Here is an 8,581-nt window from a genome sequence, read left to right as displayed (position 1 = left end):
TTGATTGTAGTTTGGGCAATTGCGGGCATTGGATCTATTTATGCATTAAAAACAACAATTTCATCAATAAAAAACACAATTTTGGCAAAAATTGCCTTATAAGATTATAGTGATGATAAATTAGAAAAGGGAAAACACATAAAACATGTTGTCCAAATTGCAATTGTGACAAACTTTCTTTTTCTTCTTTGTTACAAGGTAGCAGATCCTATCATAACTCAGTGATCAACTGACAATGAGCACATCCATTAATCACTAGTATCCATTAATGCATATTGACTTATCACTATTATTCAAGGAAAACCATGCCACCTAAAATTAACCACTAGTGGTTCGTATGGGTGGAGATTTTCACTTCTACCATATGACTATTAGTGTTGGGAGGCTACTCGTTTCTTTATGTCTGAGGAAGATGAGCTCTTAACTAATTAGACGCAATGTTAGACTGTTACTATAGTACCAAGAGGTGGTTTCGATGTAAATAGTACCAATAGGAAAGTTGGTTACCCTTGTGGTCATCACCAAGGCTACCTCCAATGGAGTCATGTTTACTAGGAACATTTAGGTTATTACTCTTTTTAATTTTCAGATCCAAGTTCAGCTTAGGCTGGAGCCAATGCACATGTTGGATGGAAGAATGATTTGTCCAATTGTGACTATTATCACCAAGATTATATAAGGATTAGTCGGACCTGGATGCTCCGTGGAACCATTTTTCTCTGCCATAATTGGCTTCCAACATCAACCCCTTCCCTTGAGATTTAAACTTAAGACCTAATGGACATTAAAATCGACACAAACCCATTCATTTACACCTCATGGATGGGTGGGGAGAAGACCCACGGTCAATTCCATATTAATCCCATACTTAGTTAGATTCGAACATATTCCCAAAATCTACGATATCACAATAAATGTTAACATGCATGATACTAAGTTTAAATTGATAAAATTGCAGTTTTGCATTGGTTAACACTTCAGCAGTCGGATTATGCTAAAATCATGCCTGAAAAAACACCGGACCCCTGGAACAGGGTAATTTCGTTAATGATAAGCACACGAGGATCGACCTTGCCTTTCCCGCACTGCGAAACCACTGTCTTATTTAGCAGGAAAAGCGGTTTTCTTGTACAGCCATGTCTGACGTGGTCGGCGGCGGGAAAGGATCCCGCATTTGCTATTGGCAGCGCGGCATGTAATGGGCACCAAATGCAAGCCAGAATACCACTAGCGGTTTTGTGGAGGACGGCGATTTCACTAATTTGGGAGCAGCTCTGGTATTGTACGCTGCAGGAAGGCGGTGTCGGGCCTGGAATATGAAGCGATCCTTGTGTCGATTTTTGTTTCTTCGTCTGCTCTCGATCGAGCGAGACTCTACGATAGAGTGACGGTCTTTGTTCGTCCTGAGACTTGAAGGTATGCCTTTTATTTCCGTTTCGTGGTTCCTTTCCATTTTTATTTGTCCTTTTTTCTCTGTTTTTTTCCTTTTGTTCTGTTCAATGGAGTTGCTTTCTATCCATTTTAAGGATTTCGCCACTTTACACTGGTTTCGACGATTTTAATGGATGTTTTCGACCGGTTTTTCCGTTTTTTCTTGCACTTTAAATGGATGCCCGTCGATCTTTGCTGGATTGCGTTTTTTTTAACAGGTGACCACGATCAATGTTATATCCATTTTGTCAGACTGTAAATGGATGCCTTTTACCCTATTTCGCGTTTCTGTCAATTGGAGTGGCTAATTTAGAAATACTTTGCACTGTACATTGATGTTTTTTCTATATGTTTTGAGGATTGCGAACGATCATTAGTTTTGACCCGTTTTTCTGATATCTTGCACTATCGGAAGCTGTGCTGCTTTTTTCTTTAAGGATTACTGAAATTATTGTTGTTTTCCAAATAGTCTAGTCCTGATAGGATACATTCCACATTTGTGGACTGCAAATGGAGGATGTTTGCAACTTTATTTAATATAAACATATTATTTTGATGCGATGCAAATTTTTTAACTAAGATTTCCTGGTATTATAAGATCCTTACTAAACCGATGATTCTCAGCTGTCCAGGTATTCTTTTAAAAATGCAGTGCCGATATCTTTCAGCTTTCAAGCCCTTTTATTTCTGTGGCGCGTTTCTATTTTTTTTTCCACTTTTGATCGGGTCTTTCCCATTTCTCGATATTTTCATGCCTTAAACGGATGCATTTGATTCATCTCTCAATTTCCGAAGTTTTCCTCGGTTTTGTTTCACGATTTAACATCGATGCAAGGAATGCCATTCACTCATACACGCAACTTTCGATGAGTTCGCGTTTTTCAGAAAACGCCTCTTATTTTATGAAGTTTTCTTTATTGCACCATTATTGACGCGCTTCGCAATTATTTGACTTTCCTACTTCTGCACATTTTTGTGTGCTTTTAATGCATTGTTTTCGGTTTTGAAGAAGCCTGAATGTGCTGATTTTTATTTTCATATGCAAGTCTTCCATTTCATGCTGTTTACATATTGGCTGTTAAGCGCCCGAAAATACTTTGGTTTGATCGTTTTCTTGATTCTGGCGCCTGAGAGCCCTACAGCTCTGTATGGTTTTCATTTCTTATTTAACGACACTCGTCTTGCATTAATTTACACTGTTCTCCGGGATTTAAAGTATTGCTTTTCGACTCTGTTTCGTTCACTGAGAACTTTGAGATTTCAAATATAGCGTTTTGATGCATTTCAGCTCAGATTTCACAGCTAGCATATTAAATCCTGGTTTCTTATCAACATATCTCTGTATATTAAATTGTTGTTTCTGAAACATTTTTAAAGACCGTTTCAGGTTCTGAGTCTTTAACATAAAAGATACTGTTACTGTCTTCTTTAGCGTCTTTATTCAATAATGTACTTTCCATATGTTTTTCTATCCCAGGGGTGTTCATATCCTTGTATTAAATGGACTGTGTTTGCTGCATTGGATCGATTTGCAAAATTTCGAGTTTTCCATTGCCTTTCTTTTTGAACAAATAATTACGATTCTTTTGACTTCGTTGTTTCTACTCCTTGATTTTTCTTTTTGCTACACTCAAACTTGACAACTTCTCTTGTGATTGGCAGGATGTATTGAGACTTACCTAAACAGATATTTTTCAAAGAAGCTGGAGACCCCACTTATCAGGTGATCCTAATGACACTAGTTGCAATCAGGTCAAATACAGCCAACAATGAAGTTTATGAAATTGGGAGCAAAACCAGACACCTTCTACACCGAAGAAGCTGCCAGGTAACCCTACCTGAAAGCTCTATATATTTTTTCCTTTCTCAGAGATTAGTCGTAGAGCCATTTCAAACAGGCTGCTCTCATGTATCCAATTACAATAAATTAGCTAAAGCAGATTAACTTGAACAAAAAGATTCTTGGAGCACCCGTAGAAGGCCACTGATATCTGTAGGATATTTCTCAAACTTGATTTCAACCTTAATCAAAACTGCCAATTTGGAAAAAATACCTCATACACAACCTGTCACCTATTACGATATGGCGAAATGGCCCTCGCTGAACTATTAATTATTGAAATAACATAAGAGTTAGGAATATCTGTGCTTCACATGATTCTAGGTACTGGGTTAACATGTTATCATTTTGTATCTATCAGTGTTGCTTTTACCCTGGATTCTCTTTAAATGCGATTCATCAACATTAAGATGGTTAAAAGAAAACCGTTTGTTGTTGTTTTTTTCTAATTTATATTGGAGGCGTTTTTAGTAGGTTTGTTGGTGTAGATTAGTGTGTTTCAAATAGGGGATCTGTAACATCAATCTGTTAATATTGAACAAACGAAATACCCAAGACATTGATGACAACTAATTAAGCAAACCCTTAAACTAATACTATTGTTATATCTATCTATGATATTTAACCAAAATAAAATAAACAGAATTTAGGTTCTACTTAGTTATTGCATGACAGTATTTGAGGTCCACCTGAAAGGTCCAGTAATTGATGCTGATGCTGAGTTTTGTCTTTTGTGAAACAGGTCAGTCTCTACAGAAGTATCTAGTGATTTCATTATACAAGTAAATGGTGCGAAGTATCTTTTACACAAGGTAAGCACATCATCTTTCACTTCACTCTATATTTTTTGCTAGTTCTGTAATTGGCATGATTGTAGCTATTTGTACAAAATTACAAATTGCAACTTATCTGACGCAAAATGCCGCGTTTATGTTTACAGTTTCCTCTGCTTTCTAAGTGCGGCCTATTACAGAGGTTAGCTGCAGAGTCTTGTGATTCCGAGAATGATATAATTAAGCTCCACGATTTTCCGGGGGGTTTAGAGGCATTTGAGTTCTGTGCCAAGTTTTGCTATGGCATTACTGTCACTGTTGGTGCCTTCAATTTGGTTGTTGTCCGAAGTGCTGCAGAATATCTTCAAATGACCGAGGCAATGGAGAAGGGAAACCTTATATACAAGCTTGAGATCTTCTTCAACTCATGCATCCTTCATGGTTGGAAGGATTCAATCATCACATTGCAGACAACCAAAGCTCTCTTGCCTTGGTCTGAAGATCTCGGAATTGTCAACCGATGCATTGACGCAATTGCAAGCAAAGCAATGGTGGATCCGTCAAAGGTAAACTGGTCTTACAGCTACAATAGAGGCCAAAAGGATTATAAGACATCGGAGAGTGGTTCAAGTCCTTCATTGAATGAACTTCATAGCCGGAGATACTACTCTGTTCCAAAAGACTGGTGGGTGGAAGATATTGCTGAGCTAAAAATAGATTTGTATTGGAGAGTTATGTTGGCCATCAAATCAACTGGCAAGGTTTCTTCTGTTCTGATTGGAGAAGCATTGTGAGTGTACGCTTCCCGTTGGTTGCGAGGTATGTCCAAGGAAAAATCCAAGGCAGAAACGGGGAAAGGAAATGCAAGGGACGATTCCAATGATAAATATGCAGAGATTACTACAAAACATAGGCTACTTTTGGAGTCAATTGTGTCTTTGTTGCCACCAGAGAAGGGTTCAACCTCGTGTCGGTTTTTATTGAAGTTGCTCAAGGCAGCAACCATTTTAGGTGTTTCACCTTCATCCAAGACAGAACTTGCTAGAAGAGTTGGACTACAGTTAGAGGAAGCCTCCGTGAATGACCTCCTTATACCCTCCCTTTCTTATGCCAATGAAACTTTATATGATGTTGATCTAGTGCAGACAATACTAGAGCACTTCATGATGCAATCTCAGAGTCCTCCAACAAGCCCATTCCAGCAAAGACATAAACATGAAAAGAGAAGAACACGGTCAGCAGAAAACCTGGACTTTGTAGAGAACAGAAGATCATCTTCTGCAGCACACAGCTCAAAGCTTAAAGTTGCAAAGCTGATTGATGCATATTTGGCAGAGATTGCTCGAGATGCAAATCTATCAATTTCAAGATTCACCACTCTTGCAGAAGCTATACCCGATTTCGCACGCCCAGTTCATGATGATTTGTACAGAGCGATTGATATATACCTTAAGGTACCATAACAAACTGCCACGGGAAATATTATTTTCAAAGCAGGAATTTGGATGACATTTGTAGAAGTCTAAGAGTTGGTTTGCATTGTCTGACATAGAATGAATCGAAGTAAATTATATTAGAACTCTTAAAGCAAAGGTAACAAGATTTCTTAAAAGTAGATCACGAGGCTCTAGGAAATGAAAATCTTTGCTTGTTTCAGTCTGACTTTATCCATTCTCTAACAGAGTTCTGTGCGATATCGAAATAACATAGTTCCAAGTTTACCTGAATTTAATTATGTGTGGGTACCAGTTTGAAATGGCCGTAGGATGCAAATTACAAACTATTCATAGTGTAAGTCCTGAGTTTTACCTCTGCTCTTTGAAAAACCGAATATGGTCAGTTCCTCCAACTTGCAGAAATTACTGTAAAAAAACAGGCTGTCAAATATATCCGTCTGAAAATACATGGCATTCATTGATGAAATCTACTCTAATAGTTCATGCACCCAAACCTAAGTGTATCATTTTGATTTTGGGCTAGCATTATTCACTTCTCAGAATTGTTATCATTAGTAAGTACGAATTGTTTGGATTGTGATGAACATGGGTGGAATCATGAAATGAATTGTACTGAATGTTCCATCATAATTCTAGATGGTCTATATAACCATTTCACGATTTCATCCATCCCAAACAAACTATACGACCCAATGATAACATTTCTCAGAAATGGATAATACCCACCCAACAAATTGCTCAGATTTCAAAACTAGGTTCAGAGTGTCAAGTTTGCCCCAACTCATATATGATAGAACTTGTGACTATGACTCAAATTCCAAGTCATATGTGACACTGGAGTCTTAAGAGTCAGACTTAGTTGTTTCTTTCTAAAAGACGCAGAGAAAATCCACTTTCATATTAGTAAAACTGACTATTATTTTTAAAAGAAGTTTTCGGGATCGAACTGCCAATTTTTCTCAAGTTCTAGTCAACTCTTAATTTCCCAAATTCTAATGAACTCTTACTCTTCTGCCTCTCTAGTCATTCTACTATTTACCTTATCTTTGGATGCAATTGTTAGTTTGTTTAAATTTGGACGTGGACAATATTTTGCAGGAGCACCCTGAGCTTAGTAAAAGCGAGAGAAAAAGTATATGCCGGCTTCTAGATTGCAAGAAGTTATCGATGGAGGCTTGTATGCATGCTGCTCAGAATGAACTCTTGCCTCTTCGGCTGGTAGTACAGGTACTCTTTGTTGAGCAGGCAAGAGCTGCCATGTCTGGTGGTCTAGTAAATGAGTTACCGAACAACATAAAAGCATTGCTGTCAAGTCATGAGGAGGATTCGCAAGTGATTCCAGAGTCAAGCACATTTGACAATGGATGGGATGCAGTGAACCATCACGTCAAGTCCTCAAAAGGAGGAGATGCAATGACCTTGAAGATGCGGCTAGCAGAGACAGACAACGAGTTCCCTGAAACACAGCAGGGAGGTTCAAGGAGCTTGAAGTTGAAGAACATATGCAATATTCCTCCTAAATCTAAGAACTTTTTCAGTAAACTATGGTCAAGCAACAAGAGCGGGAATGAGAAACTCTGACTGAAGATTTTGTAGAAAGTTGGTGCGTTGGCAAACAATAGGTCTGGCAAGTTTCTGAGGAATTAAGGTGGTGTGGTGCCGTTGAGGCATTCGAGTTGTTGTGAATTCCTTTGTATTTTACATCCTTTGTCTTAGAGAAAATGAGCTATTCTTTTTTCTGGATGTTGTTGTATTTCAATTTTCTAAAAGTTATGAATTGAAAGGCATGGTGCCCAATTACTGCATATTGCAGGAGTTTGTTGTACCCAGAGCAAATCAGATGAAAAGATTCAGACTTATTCATATCTGTAAAGTTTTTGTTTACCATTTTATATAAATGGAGTCAGATCAGGGGTAACCAGAAGCTCCCTGACTTGTGGAAGCATTACTTGTGTCTCAATAGGCCAAGCATCAGAGGAATTCTGAGATGAGAAATATAACAAGCAAATCTGTGCACATAAAACTGTGAAATGTTTAATAAAGTTTTAAATGCATTTTTTGGTTCACGGACTTTGAAAATCATTGACGGTTATATTCATTGAATATTGAATATTTGTAGCAGACAAATCTACCAAAGGATCATTTCTTGCTGACTCAACCATGGAGCTGAGAATGTCCAGAGAATTAAACTCGTGAACTTTCAATAATATCAACAGCAAAAATGTTTTAACAACAAAATTTAACTAATTAAACTAACCTTCGAAACTAATTGTTTTGACTACCTTATACAGTCTGTAAATATTAACTTGCATTAACGTGCAGGAAATGGTGAAGAAGAAAGAGTAACCAGGTGGCGCTAACAACAAAGTTTTCCAAGATCTACTTTGTAAGTTTGAAATGATTTCATCTTTGATTGGTTAATATTTGTTTGTGAAAACAGAAGAAGTGATTATGCGATATTGGCCAACAAAATTGTAACCAGAAACACATCTAAACAGATAAACATTAAACAATTAGCTCATACTTTGCGAGACATTTAGTGAATATGGGGTTCAGATTTATCCATTCTATCCAACATTCTGCTAACCAAGGTACAGATCACTTTCTATTGTGGGTAGGTCTTGAACTTGTACAGATCATGAAAAAGATTAAGTCCCTACTCTAACAATCAAAGATGGAATTCTCAGCTACGTGTAGAAGATTCAGATACAACAGTCCCTCCCTTATCTCAGCCAAAAGCTTGGACTGTTTCTTGTCTCGAAACTTGAGTCATTACAAAAGCTTCTCTCTATCGCAATTTTAGAATCTGAATATATATGCTATATATAATAATCATGTAAACAAAATTAAACTTTGGAATTAGATCGATAGGAATCTAACTCTACATCCTTCTGAGACCCAAGGGGCTGATTCAGTGTTAATCATCTTTCCAACCAGCTAAATAAGACCCAAATCAGAGTAATGAGTGAAAGGTTATGATCTCGGCAAGGCTCTCCTTTTGTTTTTTTTTTGGGATAGCTAGCTCAGATTCATGTACTGCAGCCTTTTCAGTTATCTCTAATCACACTAAGATTCTTATC

At 37.5% G+C, this 8,581-nt stretch overlaps 1 pseudogene across 1 annotated transcript; it reads left to right on the top strand.

The window, feature by feature from the left end:
- Positions 1-1,156: 1,156 nt before the first annotated feature.
- LOC149171447 (BTB/POZ domain-containing protein At1g67900-like) lies at positions 1,157-7,480 on the top strand (annotated as a pseudogene). Its single transcript, XR_016259026.1, has 5 exons — positions 1,157-1,416; positions 3,094-3,259; positions 4,014-4,083; positions 4,212-5,498; positions 6,600-7,480. The product of XR_016259026.1 is annotated as a BTB/POZ domain-containing protein At1g67900-like (transcript).
- The last annotated feature ends 1,101 nt before the right edge of the window (positions 7,481-8,581 follow it).

Source organism: Pinus tabuliformis, chromosome 4_2 (assembly GCF_031772625.1).
Source record: "Pinus tabuliformis cultivar Carrire ecotype Pingquan chromosome 4_2, CPIR1, whole genome shotgun sequence".
Lineage (NCBI taxonomy): Eukaryota > Viridiplantae > Streptophyta > Pinopsida > Pinales > Pinaceae > Pinus > Pinus tabuliformis.
The sequence above is the reverse complement of the archived record's forward strand: the minus strand, read 5'-3'. Positions and strand labels throughout refer to the sequence as shown.